The 25,404-nt window shown below is 40.4% G+C and overlaps 1 protein-coding gene and 1 pseudogene across 1 annotated transcript in view; one reads left to right on the top strand and one right to left on the bottom strand.

Moving 5' to 3' along the window:
* The window catches only part of CCDC3 (coiled-coil domain containing 3), a 198,956-nt gene that overhangs the window by 124,889 nt on the left and 48,663 nt on the right, over positions 1 to 25,404 (bottom strand). The gene's annotated exons all lie outside the window — the stretch shown is intronic.
* Positions 544 to 25,404, top strand: part of LOC102473682 (microfibrillar-associated protein 1 pseudogene) — a 60,103-nt pseudogene continuing 35,242 nt past the window's right edge.

Genomic DNA, 25,404 nt, shown 5'->3' with positions numbered 1-25,404 from the left:
AAAACCTCTCAAAAAAAAAAAAAAACTATTTAATGACTGCAGTAAGCTATATAGCCCCAACTAGGTGCTACTTTATAGTATGTTCACTTTACTCACTGAGGTTTATGCCTAAAGTCAGACATGTGTTCATAGATATATATCAGCTGTGCTTGCTATTGAAAGTTTTGTTTTGTTTTGTTTAGAGAGATTTTTATTATAGGGGACATACACTCTGCACTCACCAGAAAGACAGAGAGACAGAAAGCAAGAAATCACCCCCTGGGGGGATGGCCACACCGCAATCCCTTCTCCTCCATTCTCTTCTCGGGATCTTGGGCACACATGCACATGTGCCCAGTGTGAGTTTAAGCCACCGGGTCTGGAACTCGAACCACAGTCGACTACCTTGGAGTCCAGTGAAATAGCTGTTACATCAACTGCTGGTCCCAGCTATTGAAAGTTTTAAAATTAATTAAGATCTCTAGTGAATCAATAAAATGTGGAGGGGGGAAGGCATGGAAAGCAACTGTAGATACCAGAGATAGTGTGGGAGGAGGGTGGGCGATGGCAGAGGGCGAAAGGTAGGTAATCAAGAGGAGAAAAAAGAAAAAAAGGCAAAATGTATAAAAAACAAGAAATGGAAAATTATTTGTTGACAATAACACATTATGGTAATATCCTCGATTGAGCCAATACACAGTGTATTCTAGATGGAAAATCTCATTTTGCATACCGTAAGGATGTACAGTGAATGAATATAAATAAATTTAAAATTAAAAAAGTGAAGTTGATAGAACCAAAAAAAATAATAATTAAGTGGCAAAATTAGGCTGAGGTAGGTACATTTGGTACATACATACATATTCTGTGTAGAACCATAGATGCATGCCTCTACATAGCAAGGAGAATGAACTGGAAATAAGGCTGTATAGCTCTCTCTTTGATTATGTACACACCTATGTTTTCTCCTAGTGCTGCTATCCTTCACATTCGAGCACATCAGTACCTCCTCTACTCATTTGCTGGCTCCTTCCTATGCCTTTATTCCAGCTGTGCCCCTAGCTTCCTCTTCCCTTTCCTGTATCTGCTATTCTCTTTAATATATGAAACCGGCAATTTCCTCCTGGAAGCCTTCCTCTCTTTGTCCAGGCCATAGTGGTTCTTTCCTTGGTCCTGTTGTAGTTGCTCTCACCTGTGTACAGGGGCTTACTCTTGCAAGCTGGAGCTCAATAAGTATTTACTGAATGAATTAACAGACTAAGTATGATCAGTTGAACCTTAGGTCTAAAAGTTCAAGGTAACTCAAAACTCTCTCCAGTGTGCCCTCCAGAAGGTAAAACAGTGTGCAGTTGACCCTTGAACAACATGGGTTTGAGATGTACAGACCCATTCATATGTGGATTTTTTCTTTCAATGGATACTATAAATGTATTTTCCTTACGATTTTCTTAATTACATTCTTTTTTTTTTTTTTAAGAGAGGTTTTTGCTATGAGGAGCATGTACTTACTGGAGAGAGACAGACAGAAAGACAGGAAGTGAGAAATCACCCCCAGGGAGGATGGCCACACCACAATCCCTTCTCCATTCTCCTCTTAGGGTTTGGGGCACACATGTGCACACACACCCAGTGTGAGTTTTAAGCTACCAGGTCCAGGACTCGAACCACAGTTGACTACATGGGAGCCTAGCAATGTAGCCATTACACCATCTGCTGGTCCCAATAACATATTCTGTTATTGTAAAAATATAGTATATAATACATAAAATATAAAATATGAATTGACATGTTATTGGTAAGGCTTCTAGTCAACAGTCAGTTATTACAGTTAGGTTTTTTTTAAGAATTATTTTATTTATTCATTCATTTATTTTAATTTGACCAGAAAGAGACACAGAGAGCGAGAGAGAAACTGAGAAAACAAGCCACAAAGTCCAGGACTCAAACCATGGTCAACCACATGTGAGTGTCCAGCACATTCACCACCACACCACCTGCTAGTCCCATGCAGCTAGGTTTTGGAGAAGTGAAAAGTAATACATGAATTTTTAAATGTGCAAAGGGTCAAGACCTCAACCCTCACATCATTTAATGTCAAACTGTACATTTAAGAGAGAGAATCAACCAGAACCATCACAAGATCCTCCATTCAACACGTGTCAATTAAAAATAAAGAAGGAACTGGCAGATGGCATGGTGATTAAGGCTCTGGACTCCCACATGGCCAACTATAGTTCATGTCCTGGACCTGGCAGCTTGCCTTCTCACTCTCCCTCTCTCTGTCTCTCTCTGGTCAAATTAAAAAACAATAAATAAAATTAAATAAAAGTAATTATCAAAAGATATAGATATATAGATATGAGGGACACCACCCTGCTGGAATGGTAAGCAAGAGTCTACAGAAAGGAATTCATCCACAACCCCACCAGATTCCAGCCATTGTGACAGACTAATTGAGGTGCAAAGAGCAGAACAAGACAAAATGTTCTCTTTAAAATAAACAATATAAAATGCCTTTAATGTTGAGGTTGAAAAACTTCATGAAAATTTGTTCTTGACTATCATTTGTCTCTTTTTACCTGGGATTCCGTAACTAAATCTCCTGTACATCATTAGAAGAAACAACACACACATTTCTGAATTTCTCTCCTCCTTGCCCATGTCAGTAACCTTAGAAGAACTCATGTACCACACAAGCTCAGACCTGTGTTCTTCTCCAGAGAAAGGTGTCATGACACAACCATTTATTCAGCACTGACAGCAAGATTTTGTAAGGAAGGGAGGGAGCTGGGTTCTCCCCTACCACCCTGACTCCATTTAATACCTAGCTATAGTAATTATGACAGGTCAGCCTGGGTCCCTTCAAGGTGGGTAGAGCATGCAGAGGGTAGGTAAGACTAAGTTTCCTTCATAATACAGAGGCTTAGCGATCCATGGCTCAGTGTACACACAATTTCTTGGGTTATAAAAGGTCAAGCAGGAGTGGAAACATTTCATCAGGTATTTACTGAGCACTGTGAGAAATTGAAGGAAGTTTAAAACCTTGTTCCAGCCAGCAGGGTAAGTTCAACTTAATACAGTGTTTTGTAATCTAGAGGCCGTGATCCGGTAGAGCGGTCTGTGAAATGCATTTAGCTGGTCTCTGTCAGGATTTACAAAGAAAGCAGGGTAGGATAGGAAGCATCAGGCATCATTTTCATGGTTTTGTGATACTTCTGCTTATAAAATATTATTTTTGTGGGCCATAGCCAAAAATATTTGGGGGCAATGATATAATACATGATGAATAATTTTGTTCTCTTGGAAACTTTTTATGCCTCTTGTGTATTTGCTTCCATGGAACTCACCCCCCATCTGCACAATGTCCAATTCATTCTTCTGTCGTTTGCACCAAAGATGGCTATGACTATAAGCTTTTGACAGATAAGGAAACAAAGGTGCTGAATAAAAAGACTTTTTGTACTCACACAGAACTGACATGAAATGACTGTGCACAAATCAGGTAAAACCAAAAGACAGGCTTGTGTGGTTCTCAAACATTCTGTGTTAGCAAACAATGAATGGCCATAAATATCTAGTGCATACCAGATAGAATATGAGCTCTAGAGTACAGGAAAGTTTGGTTTTCTTCACTACTGCGTATCACTTACTATTGGGTCGTCAAAAATTCACGATACTTTTCTATGCAAAAATGCATCATGACTTTCCCAATGACCCATTTGGCATAAAGTTGGCCCTCCATAGATATTAGTTGGATGAACACTTTTATGAAGGAATGAATTAAGACAATCGCCAATCTCAAAAAATAATTATACACCACGGACAATATGCTTAAGTCTACAGAGAAATCATGTTTCACCAATGTGCAATAAATATATTCAACTAGACTTAGGGAATCACTTTTATACAGAACCAGGGATATATTTACCTCCAGCATGAAATGTTTTCCTGGCATCCCATCATCTAAAACAAATGCTAAACTGGGCCTATGACATCTCATATCCAAGTTCCCTCCCACCTTTAGTGTCTCCCTCTCTTCCTTCTTACCCCATTTTGAATTTAATTTTTTTTTGAAGTGGTTTTTGCTATAGGGTGCATGTGCTCACCAGAAAGAGAGAGAAAGAGAGGCAGAAAGTGAGAAATCACCCCCTAAAGGGGATAGCCACGTAACAATCCCTCCTCCTCCATTCTCCTCTCTGGATCTTGGGCACGCACACACATGCACCCGGTGTGAGTTTAAGCCACCACGTCTGGGATTTGAACCAATGTCAACTACATGGGAATCCAGCGACATAGCCATTATGCCATCTGCTGGTCCTGAACTTAATATTTTAAAAGTAATAATTAACTAATTCCAGTTCTCCAAATACATGTGGCTGTTTTATGTTTTGGGCATACTGGCATTGGGGACCAGGCAGTAAATGTTTTGGCTTTATGGGCCATCTGGTTCTTATGTTAACTACAGAAGCATTTAATACAGCTAACCTACTGAACATCATAGGTTAGCCTAGGCTACCTTAAACATGCTCAGAACGTTTCCATTTACCTACAGTGGGGCAAAATCATCTAACACAAAACTTGTTTTGTAACAAAGGGTCAAATATTCCTGTAATTTATTCAGAACTATATTGATAGTGCAAATGCTTCATTATCCCTGCCCAGCTTCACAAGAGAGTATCTTACAGCATACTGTTAGCCCGAGAAAAGATTGAAATACAAAGAATGGTTTCTACTAAATGTGTATCACTTTCATATTATCATAAAGCAAAAAATATATAATAATTAAATTAATCTATTTTAAGTTGGGGGACTGTCTGTATTCAACTCTGCTTTGGTACCACAAAATCAATCACAGACAATTAGTAAGCAAACTCATCATGGCTTGATCCAGTAGAACCTATATATAGACACAGAAATTTGTATTTCATATTTATCTGTGTATCATAAAACATTTCTTTTACGTATCTTTTTAAATATTGAAAACATAAAAACTACACTTAGCTCAGGGGCCATATAAAAACAAGCAACAGGCCAGTTGGCCAGATTTGGCCTATGGGACACAGTTTGCCAGCCTTTGACCTAGTGTTCATAAAAGACTTCATTAACCCAAAATAGTTTTCATTGTATATGATCCTAGATTTCCTTTCCATGGTATGGATTACTGAATGACATGTAGAACAGAAACGCAATTTATAATTATAATCTAATGATCCACAGTTATTGTTATCCATGCGGACATATAAAAACCCAGATAGTTATGATGCATGTGAAACCCATAAGCCTGCCATGATAGCTTTGCAAATGCCCGTTACCATCTGCCTCTCCACCTAGACATCACCAGTTGTCAGTCATGGCCTCATACTTCACAGTCACCACATACCATCCATGAGAGCTAACTGGTCCCAGTTTTGTTGTTGTTATTTTTTTACTGTAGTTGTTGGTTTTTTGTTGTTGTTTTTAAGGAATAGTCACTTATTTTTAAAGAACTGGTCCCAGTTTTGTTGTTGGTTTTTTACTGTTGTTGTTGTTGTTATTGTTTTTAAGGAATAGTCACTTATTTTTAAATTATTTAGAACAATTCTATTGTTCAAAGTTGCCTGGCATTTGACTCCTTGGTATAAAAGAGTTATGAGTCATACAACACTGTTTACTTTCATTTCCAAAAAGATTCGTTGTAAAATACCTTTTAATATCAAGCTCTTCTAAGGCAAATGTAACACAATTTATTGGGTTGTCAGGAAATCACAATGCATTTTTGCATAGAAAAACATGTCATGATTTTTCTCAACAACCTACTAACTAACTTTTCAAGGACATAGGTAAATTAGGTTATGAAAATCCTACTACTCATTCTATATTAAGAGTCCACTCTTTAGTCTACCTCAACATTTCATTTTTTTAAAGAATTATTTTATTTATTGCCATTATTTTTTATTTTATTGAAGTTGACCAGAGACAGACAGAGAGAGAAGGAAAGTGAGAAAGCAAGCTGCCAAGTCCAGACTCAAACAATTGTCAGCCATGTGGGAGTCCAGCCACCTTAACCACCACACCACCTGCCAGCCCCATCACTTCATATTTGGATCCCTGTCTGAAAATGCAACCTTTCTGAGGCAACACCAAGTTGTCCAGGTCTTCCTACAGTTATTAAAGGGCAGGATGTTGGGAGTGAGGAGAGGCAGACAAGTTCAAAGGGACCCTCATGGATCATCTGGTTTGTAACCAAACCCTGGATTTAATAACTTCATCCTTGTTTCACTGACTCATGATCACTGCATTATAAACTACCATCTCATGGTCAAAAAAAGGGAAAACTGGGGCAAACAGGTGGCATGGTGGTTAAGGTGGGGGACACCCACATGGCCTACCACAGTCGCTTTCCCACTTTGTCTCTCTCCGATGAGCACTGTGCCCTACAGCAAATTAAATAATAGTAATACATACAGCTAAATCTATTCTATTTTTAAAACACCTTTTAAAAAGTATGATCTAGGATCATAAACTTCCTTATTCTATCATTTTGTGCCTTTCAAAATATACTGGAATGTCCCTATAGCAACTGAGCAAATGATACTCTTCAGACCAGTTTTTCTTTTATTTATGAGGACCAGGAATATCATCAACATGGAGGTTAAGGGCCTGCTCACCCTGTGGGGAGCTGGCACACACAAATCCAGTATATCTAATGGCCACTCTCTACCCTCTTTCTTCCTACTCCCTGGAACCCTGATTTTTTTTTTTTTTAATAGAAATGTACCATTTTATTATAAAGAATCTCACAAAAAAATGAAAATAGTATCTCCAGAAAGGAAACTAGACCACCACTTCCACCTGCAGGACTGGAGGCAGCCCAGGCAGGCAGCTATGAGGGTCCTGGCTCCTAAGTGGGAAGGTAGGAGACCAGAACCCATCCAAAAATGGCTGATGTCACATCAGGAGCCTGAACAGAACAGGGTCCCTGAAGACCTGACTGCCCCTTCTAGAATGCGAAGGGGACCTTCCCAAAGCTGCCAGACAGGCGCCTGGCATTCCAGGGTTTTGTCTTACGGCTGCCTATATAAAAATATATTAAATATAAATATCCCCAGGGACTAGACAGGAACCAGGGTAGCCACACTGGAACTCTGATTTTTCTCCCCTTCTTTATAGTCTTGTGCTCAAGGAAGACCTTTCCCACCTCTAGGAGATGAACGTTAACAAGTCTAAGGTTAGACTAATGGAAATTGTATCTCTCTTGCCTGGAGCTTCTGGCCAAAGAAATGACAAAGACTCGCTCCATTTTTTTCAGATTGGCTGCTCTCCACATACATCAAACTTTGGTCACACTCCTCTGAGTCCTCTTCTCAATTTGGCTTTAACCCTAGCCTATAAGAAATGCACGTTTTTTGGGAACCATCAGTTAGCGTAATGGCTATGTTGCTGGACTCCCACGTAGTCGACCGCAGTTCGCATCCCGGACCCGGTGGCTTAAAACTCACGCCGGGCGCGTGTGCGTGCTTGCCCAAGATCCCGAGAGGAGAATGGAGGAGAAGGGATTGCAGCGTGACCATCCCCCCTGGGGGTAATTTCTCGCTTTCTGTCTCTATGTCTCTCTCTGTCTGTCTGGCGAGCGCACGCGCCCTATAGCAAAAATCTCTCCAAAAAAAAAAAAGAAATGCACATTTTGGGGTTGGACAGTGGCACGGGAGTAATCCAATGCTCTAGGAGACTGATGCACATGGGAGTGTTCTGGATTCACTTTTGGAGACTTCCCTAAACACACCTAGTGTATGCATGCCCATGATCCAGGGATGGTTGAACCTGAACTTGGACCATGGCATGAAAGATCCTGTTGAGAATTCTGTATCTTTGTCTCTGTCTCCTTCTCTGTACGTGCCTCATGGAAGAAATAAATGTAAAACAAAACAAAACAAAAACAAAAAAACAACCTTTTAGTACAAACAACTTTGTCCACCACAACCAGCAACCCCCCTCACACATACACACAAATTTGAACAAGCTCTAATATGACTTCTAGCAGCCCACAATCCTGTACCAGGGATGACTTAGTCCTTTATTTATTTATTTATTTATTTATTTAACTTTATTTATTTATTCATTCATTTTAATTTTTTACCAGAGAGAGAGAAAGCAAGCTGCCAGGTCCAGGACTCGAACCAGGGTCAGCCATGTGGGAGTCCAGAACCCTTAACCACCATGCCACCTGCCACCCCCCCACCCTATTTTAAGTTCCTGTCTGAAAAGAATGCAAGGCTACAGAAAGAACTTACTATTTGTTGCAGTTAACAACTTGATAAGCCCCCCGGCTCTTTTTTCAGAGCATCAAGATAAACTACATATATAAATCTTTTCTCTAACCCTTTGAGCTGTTAATGTATCCCCACAACCTAAGATTATCAAAGACCTGAAAGCCATTCTCTTGGACTGTAATCTCCAGGAAGAGTGATTCCAATCTCTGTGGGATTCTGAAAACCCCAGTTAGACACAGCTGACTTTATCACCTTAACCAGCAACCCTGCCTACTCACTGTAATTTTTCACTTCCTGACCTGCTCAGGCCCCTGCCAGTTTCTCCTAATCACCTCTGAGGGTCAGAGTTGAGTTCAGTTCTATATTGAAGTCTGTTTCTCCTACTCCGTAGCACTGAATGAAATCTGTCTTTACCACCGTACATTCCTTCTTTCACAAGAATGTATGTCTGCTAAAGGACTGCTAGTGGAATTTCTTCTCTCTGATTTAAAACAAAATTAAACAAAGCAAACAATCAAAAAGCCTAACAACTTAAGACCATGAAGAAATTTGAGGAGAAACTTTTATTTGGGATAAGGCAGGTTTGTGAGAGGCAATTTCTAGAACCACGACCTTCACCATGAAGGGATAAACAAGGGTCAAGCCAACAGTGACAGGTGCCAAAGTTCTGACAACCCAAGCCACTGGTGACACTAAATAGCCAAGTCTAGACCCCCACTGCCCTAGGGTTCCTTCTTTAGGAGATCTATAAACCTCCTACTGTTTAAGCTACTTCGGGTTTGGCCTTTCAGTCAAATTCATCCTGATTCACCCCATAAGGTGAAGAGCTGCCCAGGGAATATGGCAAAAAGTACCACCTGAACAGAACTGGTCTTGGCTTGATTGTAGATGACAAAAACACAATTTAAAACTCTAGTAAAGAGGGCCTGCTGGTGGCATTGTGGTTGAGGCACTGACTCCCATATGGTCGACTGCCTGGTGGCTTCAAACTCATGCCAAGCATGTGCACATGCATGGCCAAAATCTTGAGAGGAGAATGGAGGAAAAGGGGTTGCAGCATGGCTACCCCCGGAGGTGTGTTTTCTCACTTTCTGTCTCTCCAGCAAGTACACATGCCCTATAGCAAAAATCTCTCCCAAGAAAAGCTCTAGTGGAAAAAAAAAGAATCCATAGTCTACACACCCAACAAGTACAAGCCTAGATCTAGATTCTTTGTTCTGCTTTCCCTGGCTGATGTCAGCTCACCCTCATAGGTTTGTTCTATCATGTCCAGCTTACTTTCCTCCAACTGGGCAACGCACAGGGAACAGAGAACCTCTTTCCTTAGTTTCAGCAAAAGTTTCACTAGACCAGATGAGTCTCTCCCCATCTTTCCCTTTTTGTTTTAATTTTCCCCTTAGTTTTTTTGCTATAGGGTAGAGGCACTCATCAGAGACAGAAAGAAAAAAAGTGAGAAAATTGCTCCCAGCAGGGATGGCCACACCACAATCCCTTCTCCTCCTGGGACTTTGGGCATGCACACACATGTACCCAGTATGATTGTCAAGCCACCAGGTCCAGGATTAATACTGCACAGTTGGCCAGGTGGGATCTAGCACCTTAACCTCCACACCACCTGCTGGCTCATCCACCTATTTCTTAACCACTCACATGGCCAGGAGATAAGTACTCATTGGCCAGACCTAGATCTCAAGGATGTGATCAACCCACTAATTTTTTAAGAAACATCAGAGTGCCATTGCCGAAAGTAAGAAGCAATCAAAACAGTAATGTCCCCAAATGAGAGGATGAAGAATTAAACCTTAGACCCTAACCTTCAGATTACCACAACTGCCCTTGTCCACTGTGAGGATGGAATTCTGACTATTTTTTTTCCTATTCCAAAGTTGTTTTCAGGAGGCCTGGGAGACTCACACCTACAAACTTTAACAGAAGCCTATTAACAATAATAGACCAGATTGCTTTGGTCCACTGATAGCAGGATGCTACATTCTGTCCCAGGCATAGTCATTTTTTTTTTGTTTGTTTGTTTTTAAACAACTTATTTATTTTTACATTTTCCCATAAACATTTATTTTACATATCAAAAAATTTCAGTTTGTACTCCATAGTTCTTTACAGTTAATAAGCAACTTTCAAAATTTCAAAACACTGAATTTTAAAGATAATATTAGAAATATTTGTTATAATTTTGTTTGTGACTCTGTAACAACAGATAGTATGGTTTTAAATATTTTCGAGAAAGTATTTACATGTCAACCACTCAAACCGTTGAAAAGCAAACACCCAGCACACAAGTCACATATAAACCTTCTCAATTCAGCCCTGCCTACCAAGTATTCTGTGGTATACCAGAATATTTTTCTTCCCACAAAGTCTTCAAGATAACCTTCTGGTTGTGGCTGTTCTTTTGCAATCTCTACTGATTACAATGCTGGGCTAGAAAAGTCCAGGTTATTTTATGGTACAAATTCTTTCATATAGCTTCTCTAATCCTCTCTGCCAGGCAGAACTGTTTATGGTGCCAGGCCATCTTTCCAAGAGCTTCTGTTGGCTTACTTGAGATCTACCTTAGTTCTATAGTCTTCTGGCTTAATCTTCAGATATGACATTCCAGTCAAAGCCCTGTCCAATAATCAGTATTTCCAATTTTTTATTCAAGGCCACAGGTATTACTGAACTTGTGCAAATAACGATTCTGCCACAAAATAACAATACCCCCAAATATTTTCCAATTCCAGAGGGGTCAGGAAGGGAGAAAAGTTTATGTTTATTTTTAAAGAAACAAACAAACAAGAAAAAAACAACATTTAAACAAATTCCTGAACCTATCAACAACTCAAAAGAAAGTAAAAATCCTTAAATTGGGAAAATTATAGTAAAGAAAAAAATCAGTAATGTTTTATGGCTTCTTGTCTGGTGTCTCAGGGGTCTAGAAGATGGAGGTTAGAGCATAGCTTCCCTGAACACCTCAGATTTAAAAAGGCTTCTTGTCTGAGTGTTTCAGAGGTTAGCCAGGCAGTGCTTTTATGATGCTTAGTAAGCCTTCTTATCTCTTAGAGTAAAACACAGACATTCTTTTGCTGATTTCTTTCACGAACAGAGACTTGTGCTTTTCTTTAACCAATTACTAATTGAGGAATTTCAAACTCACCTATAATCTACAAGCCTCCACTTTCAGATGTCCCACCTTTTGGGGCTAGGCCAACATAAAAGACTTATGCTGATTGACAACTCTTCTGCTCTCAGAACTAAATAAAAAGAACCACTGTACCTCAGCACTCTGAGAAACACTTTTGTCTTTCTCTGGGCATGTATCTCAGTTGTGTTTAGAATAAACCACATTAATTACTACTTTTGGAGAGTTGGTTATTTCCATCAACAACTGTACTCAAGAGACCACCACCACACCCACCATCCTAACCTCATATTTCATAAGCTACTAAGAGTAGGAATATGCTTTTTGCTTCTTAGCACCATGTCTGCCTTATAGGAGACATCCAACATATACCATTACTAGATGGTCACCACTTGTTAACGTCAGAGTGAGCCACGTTCAGTGCATGGGAAACCAGCGTCATGGACACAGTACCTCTGCCCTCACCAGAGATCGCAGGAGCTGAAATGAATCATCCAGGGATAAATCATCTAGTTCGAACTCTTTGGTTCCCAAACAGCCTGAGGCCTAGAGAAGGTACATAGTATAGCTGAATCTTATGGCTAGTCAGGGTCAAACTGGGACCTCTTCACAGTCCAGTGCTTACTATTGTATCAGTGTACTCAGACTTCTCACTAGTGAGACTCAAGGAAAATTACAATCTTCAGTCCTTTCTTAAGGATTTTTTCATCATCCTGTCCCTTGAGGGCAAAAGTAATGGAAAACACAGACAAGACTTGAATATTGTGTTGTTATCCTTCAGCCCTACAGACCTTTGGAATTCTTATCTTGATAGTGCTTCCTTCATGTGTGTTTGGGAAGAGGGTTCTTATCTTTATTTTTATTTTTATTTTTTTGAGAGATTTTTGCTATAGGGCGCGTGCGCTCGCCAGACAGAGAGAAACAGAGAGACAGAAAGCGAGAAATCCCCCCCCACGGGGGATGGCCACGCCGCAATCCCTTCTCCTCCATTCTCCTCTCGGGATCTTGGGCACGCATGCACACGCGCCCGGCGTGAGTTTTAAGCCACCGGGTCCGGGACACGAACCGTGGTTGACTACGTGGAAGTCCAGCGACACAGCCATTACGCTAACTGCTGGTCCCAAGGGTTCTTATCTTGATAGTGCTTCCTTCATGTGTGTTTGGGAAGAGGGCGAAGAGTAGACAGAAGGAAGAAAAACAGAGGCAGGAGGTCTCTGAGACCCAGAGAGATCCATCTGCTCCTGGACCTTAGAGGATGGAAATTCCCCATCTCAGGGTTCCAGGCTTATCTGCTTATTGACCACAGAAGGCAGCTGCCAGGCAGGGAGATTTATAATGTGACATTCCAGCCCTGCTTACTGTTGAATACACAGACTGAAGCCCACAATGCTTGATGTGCTTCCAGTGCTTTTGTTCAAGTCTCAAGAAGCTTTTACACCACAATGACAGATTACACAGAAACAACACAAGAGGTAGGGCATGGCGTGGCCTAAGGTGGGGACAGGTGAGAAATGTGGAAAATAGCTCAAGGTCCCTGAAGGTTCAGGATATACAACTCTCCCCTGGGACAAGTCAACACAGCTTCAGAATAACTCTGCCTCTAAATTTTGCCTCCCAAATCACAGGTAGGGCATTCTCCCCCAACATCCAGAATAAGCTGTCCCAACCAAACCGAACAGAATAATAAATGGGGAAATAGTCTGTAGGTTATAAAGCACTCTGCACAAACTCAGGGATTTCATGGTAACCTTCAGTTCTCTTTACCCTTCACAGTCTGCACTGGTATTCTTAGAATATGTTATCTCAGGGGGAGATAAAGTAGGCAAGAGCAAGATTAGAAGTGCCTAACACCAGGCGAGAAGCCTAGAAATACACCTTCCTCTTAGCAACTTGGATAGCCCTTGAGGCACTGCAAGCAGCACCACCATCCAGAACCAGCTCTGTGTGGTTCTGCATGTGAGCAAGGGCTGTCAATCTCACACACCTGAGCCCCAGCCTAGATTCTGCCTGAACTCAGTGGCTGACACAAGTGACTTAACCTCATCAAGTCTGTTTCCTTGAAACAGTATGCACATCACTGGGTTGTGATTAGCCAGAGTCACAAGAGCCTGTCAAGTGACTGCTACCTAGTAAATTCACTCTTCTAAAGAATGTGTTAGGAGGGAACAGCTGTTAGCATAATGGCTATGTCGCTGGACTCCCACGTAGTCAACTGCAGTTCGCGTCCCGGACCCGGTGGCTTAAAACTCACGCCGGGCGCATGTGCGTGCATGCCCAAGATCCCGAGAGGAGAATGGAGGAGAAGGGATTGTGGCGTGGCCATCCCCCCTGGGGGGTGATTTCTCGTTTTCTGTCTCTATGTCTCTCTCTGTCTGTCTGTCTAGCAAGTGCTCATGCCCTATAGCAAAAATCTCTCCAAAAAAAAAAAAAAAAGAATGTGTTAGGAAAGAAAAAGGCAGGGGGGCCAACTCATTGGTAAAAACTAGTATTTCCTTTAAAGCCAAATAATAACAGGATCCAAACAGAATTAAAAGTGGAGAAAGAGAAAAAACATCCATCAGTCTTAAATTATCCTAGCACTGTTCATGTAGTAAATCTATTTATAGACTTGGTCCTGGTGAGCCCTTGAAAAAGATTTTGGCATAAACAGTTTGGGCGTTTTTTTCTGTTACTTCTTCCCCATGACTCACTTTGGGACGACTGTTGAAACGCATCCCAGCTCCTTGCTCGTGTTTGCTGTTAAGCCTGAAGCAACTTGGGACAGCTGGTGAAGTCCACTGGGCTGACTTCCAAAGGGGGGCTTTGCACAAGGAAGTTAATGGAGCTTCAGCTCATCTCACCATGGAGAGAGAGGTTTACATTTCCTCCCATGCTTACGTGGGAGGAAATGTAAACCTCTGATAAAGGAAGAAATGATTATATGGATTCATATATGCTAAAGGCCAAACCAGATAGACAAGCAGACACCAAGTTTTATGAGGTTGATTATTAATAATGGAACATTACCCTCTGAGAAAGCTGAATGTAGAATTTGCTAAAAGGTCAAGAAGAATGAAAACGGACTGTTATTTTCACACCAGAATAAGAGCTTCAAAGTTTCTCCATGCCTTCTTTGGCTTCCCTGAAGTGGAAGGCTTCGATATGACAAATTTTTACTGTCAGGTAAACACTCTCCCTTTAAAGCAATTTGCTATGAATTCAAAAACAATATGTTAAAACCATCGAACCCTCAAAATCCCTTCAAGGCTGCAAGACTAAAACTTGATGCATTCACAGGAAATGGACTTTTACATTAGAACTACTCATTACTTTTTTTCTTTTAAAGTCATGAACAGTAGTTTACAGTTGTCATCATTACGTTTAAAATGGCACATCAAGTGATCAGAATGAAAAGCCAAGTCCAAGAGGGTATAAAATGCTACCAAATATAACAGAGATCTTCTTTAAATCAGACTGTGAAAAATAGTAAGGAATCGTTCAGGTGGTCTGGCCCTATAGTGCAACAGTTAAGGACAGTGCATACGGAGCTGGGTCCCACATGGCTGACCACAGTTCAAATTCTGGTCCGATTGGCTTAAAAGACACCAGATTTTTGCACATATGCTCAGGATCCTGATGGGATAGATAAGTCAAAGGGAAAAAGAGTATGGCATGACCAGGCCCTATTGGAAGTATGTCTCTGTCTCTCTCTCTTGCAAATGCTTTGTAAAAAAAAAAAAAAGTACTTAGGATACACATCACTGTAAAATTTTTCTTGAGTAACATATCAAACACAAACCAGAAAGATTATTTTTAATTCTAGCTAAAAGCTTCAGATGCCAATTTTTTCTCGTTTTTTTTTTGACTAAGATTGCTAGAACTGTTGTATGGTGTCTTATAAGTGTTATGTGTATGTTTTTCATACAAAACACACTATTTTCCACCATCAGTTCCCTTACCTAAATAGGTATTTAAATTTACATACCTTATATACACAACACACTATTTTCCACCATCAGTTCCCTTACCAAAAGTAATGAAATCTAAACTTTTTATTTGGTTAAAAGACCTCAGCTATTTTAAAAATAGTTCTGCAGTTAAACACCATTTCAACTAGTGAAAGAAAATAGCTATGGGAAAGAGAAGGCTATTGAGACTGGATTTCATTAACACATTGGCCAGCTGTATTTTTCCTTTATTTAGAAGGCCGCTCTAACTCCTCCCAATATGCAGGGTGTTACCAAACATCTCTGAGACTTATCAAATCCATATGTTATTTACAATAATAACAACAAAAACATATATAGCACTTCCCATGCCTTAAGTACTCTTTGAAGAGTTTTATATATTAAGTAATTAAATCATATGTGTCGCCTGTTCCTTGTACTAATCCTATAGAGTTTATTATACTGTTTGCCTAAATTCTTCTCCCCTTACCCCCCTTTTTTCCTGGGATGCCCCCATGCATGTATGTTTGTACACCTTTCCTTCCATTAATCTGCCTGTTATCTGTTCATTAAATTTCATTATTGAATTTCAGTGGGTAGAGAAACAGTTCCCTCCACCCCCCATTTTTGTTGCTTTTCTGTTGCCAACAACCAAATATCATGACTGGGTAATTTATAAAGAACAGAGATTTGGGGCCAGCAGGTGGTGTAGTGGTTAAGGTGTTGTACTCCCACATGGCCAACCATGGCTCAAATCCTGGATCTAGTGGCTTGAAAATCATGCCAAGCATATGTGTGAGTGCCCAAAATTCCAAAAAGAGAATGGAGAAGAAGGGACAGCAACATGACCATCACCCCTGGGGAATAATTTCTCACTGTCTCTGTCTCTCTCTGGCAAGTACAAGTGCCCTATGGTAAAAACAAACAAGCCAAAAAAATTTTGGTTAGCTCATGGTTGGAAAGGTCTGAGGTCGAGGGGCCACATCTAGTAAGGATCTTCTTGTTGGGCACTCTCCAGGCTGAGGTACAAGGCATCACATGGCAAGTGAGAGCTTTTATCTATGTATCTTGAGTCTCACTCCCTCTCTTTATAATCTCAGTAGTATTCAATCATGGGGGTCCACCCTGGTGACCTTATCTAATCCTAATCACTTCTCAAAGGCCCCACTTCTCAGTCTCATCATTGGAATAAGTTTCCACCCAGTTAATACCATTACAATGGCTCACCAAATTCCAACACATGAATTTTTTGAAGGACACATCCAAGCACCACCACCCCCATCAAGTGTTAAGAGAGGGACATCTGGGACCAACAGTTGGCATAATGGTTATGTCACTAGACTCCCACATAGTTGATCATGGTTTGAGTCTTGGACCCAGTGGCTTAAACCCACACCAGACACATGTGTGTAGATGCCCCAAATCCCAAGAGGAGAATGGAGGAGAAGAGACTGTGACATGGTGATTTTTTTCTTTCTGTCTTTCTGTCTCTCCTTGTCACTCCAGTGAGCACACACACCCTATAGCAAAAATCTCTCAACAAAAGAGAGAGAGAGAAGAGGACTCCAAATGTTAATATATCATAAGTTTTATGTACTTATACTGTCATAAATACATACATACAACTAATCTTGAAATCATGGTTAGCAACTTTATCAACTATTTAGAATTCAATATATTAAATAAATTTCTGATTCCTACTCCAAAAGATATATGTATATATTAGCTGTGCTTGCTATTGAAACTTTTAAAATTAAGATCTTTAGTGAATCAATAAAATGTGGGGGAGAAAGGCATGGAAAACAACTGTATATACCAGAGACAATATGGAGGGGGGTAATTGGTAGAGGGCTAGAGGTAGGGGATCACGGGGGGGGGGCAAAATATATAAGAAACAAATAGCAAATTATTTGTTGATGATAACATGTATGGTAATATCCTTGATTGAGCCAATATACAATGTATTCTGGATGGAAAAACTCACATTTTGTATACTGTATTGATGTACAGTGAATGAATGTAAATAAATTAAAATTTTAAAAGTTTTTAAAAAAGAATAAATATGGCCCAGGGAATAGCAAGTGGCATGGTGGTTAAGGCACTGGATACTCCCACATGGCTGACCACAGTTCAAGTCCCAAACCGGGTGATTTGCTTTCTTTCTTTCTTTTTTTTTTTTTTTTTTTTTTTTAAAAAAATTTTTTTACATCATAACGTTGTTTATATTACATTGAATCACATATAACTTTACAGTGTATTACATTTCTAGTGACTTGCTTTCTCTCTCACTGTGTGTGTGTGTGTGTGTGTGTGTGTGTGTGTGTGTGTCTATCTCTCTGGTCAAATTAAAATGAATGAATAAAAAAATAAATAGGAGCTCAACTTCCTGTTGACGAGAGCTTTTATAAAAATGAAGGGAAGGGGGTCAGCAGTTGGCATGATGGTTAAGGTTCTGGACTTCCACATGGGTGACTTGCTTTCTCTCTCACTGTGTGTGTGTGTGTGTGTGTGTGTGTGTGTGTGTGTGTCTATCTCTCTGGTCAAATTAAAATGAATGAATAAAAAAATAAATAGGAGCTCAACTTCCTGTTGACGAGAGCTTTTATAAAAATGAAGGGAAGGGGGTCAGCAGTTGGCATGATGGTTAAGGTTCTGGACTTCCACATGGCCAACTGTGGTTTGATTCTCTCGAACCTGGTGGCTTATGGATCACACTGGGATTGTGTATATGTATGCCTAAAATCTTGGGAGGATAGTGATGGAGCAGGGACTGTGGCATGGCCATCCCCCCTCTAGGAGTGGAAGATTTCTCACTTTTCCTCTCACTGTCTTTCTCTCGTGAGTGCATATTCCCTATGACAAAATCCTTTTTAAAAAAAAAAATGTAAGGAAGAGAAGTAGACTCTGTCCTTTCAGGCCCCCAGAAGCCCCTTGGTGCTGACCCACCAGTGGAATCATCTACCTTTCTACACAGCTGGTTCTTTGATATCTGCTATGTGGTAGGTTTTCATTAAACTGTTGGGTCATCTGGAAAGTCATGATGCATATTTGCATAGAAAATGACTTTTCTGATAACCCAATACTTAGGTGTTGCTTTTGCATCCAGTTTTATAATCTGTCTGACAAGGGTTTTCTGATAGCCTTTTGGTCTTTTAACACCTTAGATCACGTGATGGGTCTTCTTGCAAAATATGCACTACCAAATTCTTGAACCCCATCCAGGGATGAATGCAATACCCCCATTTCATAATTGATAGTTACCATATTTTGAATACCTGCTATACATCAGGAACCTGTAGCAGTTGGAGTTTTATGTACACTGTCTGATAACCTTTTCAAGGTAGGTATTATTATGACTACCTTATATATCATGTCACAAGGAAGACTCAGAGGCTCCCAAGGTTAAGGAATTTCCAAAGGTTAAACAGCTGGCAAATCCAGGAGTCTAGTCCTTGCCTATCTTACTCTGTTTTGATTAGTATATAGGGTTCTCTGATCCCATCCTAGGTTCAAGCTAGTGTGGGCTTGTATTCTACCATTCATGCCCTCCTCCCAAGGTCCTAATCCAACAAAAAGTGGGGCCATTTTCTATCATAAATATCCTTCATGTAGGATCGCCCAGTCTTCTGCCCATCTCAGAGGACTAATGAGGACACTGCTCTCTGTCCTTCCCTTCCACCCATACGTGAATACTCCAGGACTCCCTACTGTCCTCCTATGGAAACAAACCAAGGTTTATCTGAAGCCTAGACCCTAGTTCAAGTTCTGAATAGGCAAGAACCTTTAAAGTTCTTCTCAGCCCTAACTCTACCCATTGTGCTTTAGTTCAGCCATATAAGGGAATAAGAACACAAGTCTCACTGGCCTTTTAGGAAGAAAACTTAAAGAGGAAACAAATCCATCAACTCAGTTTATCCCTGGCTGTTTTGCATTCAGAGGAAGATGGGAAAATCAATACCACCTTTCCTGTGGGCTTAGGACACATCAGCTCCCTTTTGTGCAGATGGCCAAGCCTACACAGGTTGCTCTGAATAGGTAGGTACCCACCTATCAAGAATTAGCTGGGCAACTCTTACTAACAGTCATTCTTCAGTGACTACCACCCTCTGCTATACAAAGGGGGGCCCTGGCAGTGACAAAGAAATATGTACAGTGTGCATTTAACAGAAAGGCTTCAAAGCATTTGACTCCTACCATCCATTAACTACGTTAGCAAAGGTGACAGTTAAGTCAACCCAGTTTGCAGGTATAACTTTAAATTCCCCCTGGTTTTAATGAATTGAAGTGAACTAAGCTAGAAATTCAAGACACAGCCCAGTCATGACCCTGGGGTCTAAGACATACCCTCTGTGTTGCATTATACCTTTCTTAAAGACAAGTGATGCAAATCCCTGTAAAGGTAGGATTTCTGTTATTTGTTTCTATGACCTATGTCCCCAAGATGGGATTCAGACACTAGAGCTATGCCATCTCAACCAGCACACTGTGGTTATCTCTGCTCAGAGTGACAAGTAGATTTGGCTGAGAAGCAACCTCAGTATCTCTGGAGACCTGGTACCTATCCTGTTTCCCTTCTATGGTTGCATAGAGGATAGGCAGAGGTGGCAGAAGAAGGGGGTGGAAGGAGAGTGGTCCATAGTCAATGAGAGGAATGAGAGGAATCAATGAGTGAAAGTGTTTTAGGAGCTGGTGGTTGACCATTCATTTAATTTATTCATTTACAGAACATTTGCTGAGCAATTACTGTGTGTTAGGCTCTAGAATACAAGATGATGATCAAATAGTTCCTGCCTTCAAAGAAGTCTGGTTGAATGTAGAATACTCTGTGTGTGTGTGTGTGTGTGTGTGTGTGTGTGTGTGTGTTGGAGGTGTCATGGTTGGGGAGCAAGGTAGCCAGGAACTCTAAGTCAGAGAATTCGACCACACAAGGTCAATTTCTCAAGACAAGAATCCATAGCCACAAAGAAAAGTATCTTATAGAATTTACTTTTGTATATCTGATCCATGATTCTACTTTTTTTCATGGTATTACAACTCAAAGAGTTTTTTTAAAAATGTGAGTGACTCACTGCCCCATCTCCCAGTCTTGTCAGAAAGAGGAAAGAGGGGCCTACCATGCAGCAAGTGTGCCCCTTGCTGACCCACACCCACCCCTGCCAGACCAGCTGGAGTGAGGTAGGAGGCCTGCCACCCAGCCCATGCACCACATGACTTGTGCTGCTCAGTCCCCAGCCACATCAGGGCTAGAGATGTTTGAACAGGAATCAGATGCCTAAAGATAGTACCGCTCTGGAGGAATTCTCCCCAACTCCTTCCTCTAGAGGAAAAACAGGAGAGAAATTCCCCTCAGAAAATCCAAACCCCAAAACTCCCACTGTGGATTCCAGTACTCCCACCCACAGAAACTGGCACAGACACACACTGTAGGGAAGTGCACAAGAATACAACTGCAGAAACCTATCACACACAAAAAAAAAAATAGGAAGGAGTGAGTACTTCACCAGATGCATAAAACAATCAAAGTAGAGCCCCAAGAAATATGAGTGAAGCAGAAAGTATCCCTACCTCAAAGGAGCACGGTAACGTCCCACCTACAATGGATAAAACACAAGAAATGACAGAAATGCTAGAAAAAGAATTCATAAGATTCATTGTAACAACTTAGTGAGATGCAAGGCAAACTGAACAAAGGATTCCAGGAGATGAGAAAATTGGTCCATGACTTGAAGGAGAGAAATACCTTAAAGAGATAAACACCCTAAAAAAGAATCAAACAGATCTTCTAGAGATGAAGAATACAATAAACAAAATCAAAACTTTCCTCAAAATATACTAACTGAAGATGAGGCCATGCAGGAGAAATAATCTGTGACCTTGTAGATGAAGACTTCAGTTTAATTCAAGCAACCAAAAAGAACTGAAAACCATTAAAAATTAGGACATAAGACCAGCAAATTGCATAGTGGTTATGGTGCTGGACTCCCACATGGCCAACCATGGTTTGAGTGCTGGACCTGCAACTTGAAAATCACGCCAGGCATGTGTGCATGCATGGAAAAAATCCTGGGGGGAGAATGAGGGATTGCAGCATGGCCATACCCTGTGGAGTTTGAGGGGGGGGGGGGGGGGGGGTTTGATTTCTCACTTTCCCTCTCACTGTCTCTCCAGCAAATATACCCTTATGGCAAAACCTTAAAAAAAAAAATGAAGACAACATACAGGAAATTCTAGATACCAATTAAGTGACCAAATATCCTCATAATGGGTTTTCCAGAAGGCAAAGAGATGGGTAAAAGCATAGGAAACTCTTTTGTGAAATATTTTAAAATTTCCCTATCTAGAGAAATATACAGACATCCAGATCCAAGAAATAAAGAACATCAAATAGATTTAACATAAGAAAATCCTCTCCAAGATATATTATAGCCAAATTTGTAAAATTCAAAGAAAAAGACTACACTAAAAATGGCAAGAGAAATTCCAAGTTTCTTACAAAAGTTACCCCATTCGACAAACATTATACATCTCTACTGAAACAATGTAGGCAAAGAAAGAATGAAAAAACATATTTAAAACTCTGAGGGGACAAATTTCAGCCAATACCTTTCCCAGTAAGATTATCTTTCAAACGGAAAGAAGTAAAATCAGCCCCAGATAAACAAAAACAAAGAATTCACCAACACTAGCTCCTCAGAAAATACTTAAGGGAATAATATATTAAGAAAATGAAAGAGATAAATAGAATAAGAGACCACAAATAAACCTTACAAATGATTAACAAAATGACAGGAATAAGTTCAAACATGTCAATAATAATGTTGAATGTTAATGGATTAAATTCCTCAATTAAAAGACACAGATTGGCTGTATCCATTGTTGGTGAGGAGTTATGTGCTCCTTTGAGGTAGGGACACTTCCTGCTTTACTCAAGTTTCTTGGGGCTCTGCTTTGATTGTTTTAGGCAAACTTGAACCCTCTGTGTGGTGCTTATAAGAAACATGCCTCATAGACAAAGTGACAGGGTAGAAAAAAAATTATTTCATACAAGCAGAAATCAATAAAAAGCCAGAGTTCTGATATTGATATCAGACAAAACAGACCTCAAGATAAAAATAGTATAAAAGAGACAAAGTAGCACTCTATACAGTACTAAAAGGATTAATTCACCAAGAAAATATAACTACTATAAATATTTATGCACCCAACACCAGGGCATCCAAATATGTAAAAGACAGGAAGAGATTGACTCCAATACACTAATTGTTGGGGATTTCAACAATTGTCACCATTGTCACCACTAGACAAATCATGTAGACAAAAAATTTAAAAGAGACACGGGAGCTAATTCATACCATAAACCGATTGGACTTGACAGACATTTATAAAACATTTCACCCAAAAACTACAAAATATAATTTTTTTCTTATCCTCACATGAAACATGTTCAAAGAATGACCATATAATAGGGCACAAAACAAATCTTACAGGTTTAAAAGTATAAAAATTGTATCCAGCACTTTTCTGACCAAAATGGAATTAAACTTGTAAACAACAAAAAGAACCCTCAAATGTACACAAAAATATGGAAATGAAACAACCTATTCCTGAACAACTTCAAACCTATTGAAAAAATTAAGACTGAAATAAAAATATTTCTTGCAGGGCCAGCAGGAACTACAGTGGCTAAGGGGCTGGACTTCCACATGGCCAATGGTGGTTTGAGTCCCAGTCCAAAGGCCTTGAAAATTATGCCAGGTGTTTGCCCAAAATACCAGGAGGAGGTTGGAAAAAAGGAATTGCAATGTGGGCATGGAAGGAATACTTCACCAAATGCCTAAAAAAAATAAAAAATAAAAAAGTCACCCCTGAGGGGTTATTTCTCACTTTCCCCCTCTCTCTGGTGATATCATTAAGAGGTGGGACCTAATGGGAGGGCATCATCCAGCTGACGGTGGGCATGAGAGGAACAAAGTGGCAAATTCTGTTTCCTCTCTCTTTCTGCTTGTCAGCCATGTTGTGATGTACCACCAGAGGCTGGCTGATGCCAACCCCACACCTTGGGCTTCCCGGCCATCAGAATAGCCGCATAAACCTTTGTTCTTTGTAAGTCACTGAATGCCATATGTTTCTGTTTAGCAACAGAATAATAAAGACAACCACTATTAAGTATCCACACAGAGTAAGATATGTCTTCCAAGTTTTTCCTTTGTGTCTCAATATTTCTGTCAATATTAGTGTTCATAAAGCTTTTGAAGGGAAGAGAACAAACTAATTACCCCATAAAGTTAGCAGCTGATTGCAATACTGACAACTACAGTATCTAAATTTAATTTCCTTAAACAAGTCTTTCCAGAAAGCATAAAACCCAGGCATGAAAGAAGCATGCTTGCAACATGGATTAGCTCAAGGCTAAAGAAGTGGCTTCCACAGAGAGTTTCAATTAACTAGTGTTTCTTGTAACACAAAATTCAAGCCTCACAGAGCCTTTCCAGTAAGACTTTCTCAGCAGTTTTCAAACTAGAAAAGATTTGCTACTGATTCCATCAACCATATTAATATTTCATTAACACATACATATTAAGTTCCTATTGTTCATGAAAAGTGGATTTAAAAATTAGGATTGCTGTTCATTAGTCACTTAAGACCTAATTAAGACAGATACATACTCAAAAGACATACCTGGAATAAACAGGGGTTTAATCTTCCTCTAGAACAACAGGGCTGAAGAACAAACTCAGGCCTGGGCTTGTGCACAGGTGGTAAATGGATGTGTCAGCTATGTGGTTTAAGGAATTCAGTGTACCATCTAGAAAAGAATAGCTCCTTTCCCCATTCTGGCTTGAAATCTTTCCACTCACAGTTTAGAGTTAAGGGATCAAAGCTTTACAGTGTAAATATTTATAGAGAGGTAATAAATTAGGTGACTATCACCCTTTAACTAGAATTATTCTGTGGAATCAGCTTCAACTATCTGGCAGAGTTGTGGGGTTATGTGACATGGTCAGAAAAGGATCGGGGAGAGGGTGGGAGGCGGGCTGGGCACCAAGGCTGCGTCCGGCCACGGGACGTTGCGGGCCCTTCCGGGCTCTGCGTGTCGAGAATGGGCCATTGAGAGAGAGAGAAAGAGAGAGAGAGAGAAGACCAGTGAGCAAAAACAGAGGAAAGTGTGGGTCACTGGCAAGAAATCAACTTAGGGTAGCAGGGAGAACCAGAGAGGGAGACAGAAAAAGAAGTTGGATGGCACCTGGTCTCCGGGTCCAACTATATCCTTTTCCTTAAAAACTAAGAAGTCTACCTTTTCCTCCAGCTTCAGAGTAACAAAATGAGAAGAGGACCTCTTAATCCGAGGAAATAAAAAGAAATAATTTAGAAAGCCTCTCCAGAGTTACCATAGAATACAGAGGTACTATGTACGAATGTTCTTTATTCTTTTATGTATGTATGTATTGGTTCACTTCAAATAACTTTTAGTATGACAGTTGATTTACTGCAAAGCTGCAACAAAAGCCTGGGTACTTTTGGAACCATGTTAGTTTCTCCTAATATCTGTAAGAGTTTTTTCATTAAAATTGGGATTATTGTACTTAAATAGTCACTAAGTCCCACGGCAATAGTTGTAGCTATGGGGTGGGTCTTTGTTTTCCTGTACAATTCTTCAGTGGTGTCACACTAATGGGTTGGACTAGACACCCTCTTGGGTCCCTTCTCTCCCTGACATCCTGTATCCTGTGTCTGTGCAAAGTTAACGGACTGGCCTCAAGTGCTGCGGGTGATCTCTGGGGCCCTGAGCTTCTGGAACATGTTGGCAGCATCTGGGTTTGCTCAGACCCCCAGGCAAAGCATGGCTCTGCCAGGTGTCACAGCTGATTTAGCTAAAAGAAAGATGAGAGCCAGCCAGGGGAACTGAAGCTTGACAGTGTCCCTGAGTGTCCATCCAGTGAGGGCCAAAGCAGTAGGGGGAGACAGGAGGAGATCTCCTCAGGCTCAAGATTCGCAAGCAGCATTTATTCTCACCACTGTGATCAGTCCCCAGAAAAGTCTCTGAGGGTCTATAAGACCACCATATGTTCTGAGAACACAGAGCTGAAGCAAAGAGCCTGCAGGGAGAAGA

This window comes from Tupaia chinensis, unplaced genomic scaffold (genome assembly GCF_000334495.1).
Source record: "Tupaia chinensis unplaced genomic scaffold, TupChi_1.0 Scaffold000275_1, whole genome shotgun sequence".
NCBI classification, from domain to species: domain Eukaryota; kingdom Metazoa; phylum Chordata; class Mammalia; order Scandentia; family Tupaiidae; genus Tupaia; species Tupaia belangeri.
This window is presented reverse-complemented; position numbering and strand designations above follow the sequence as displayed.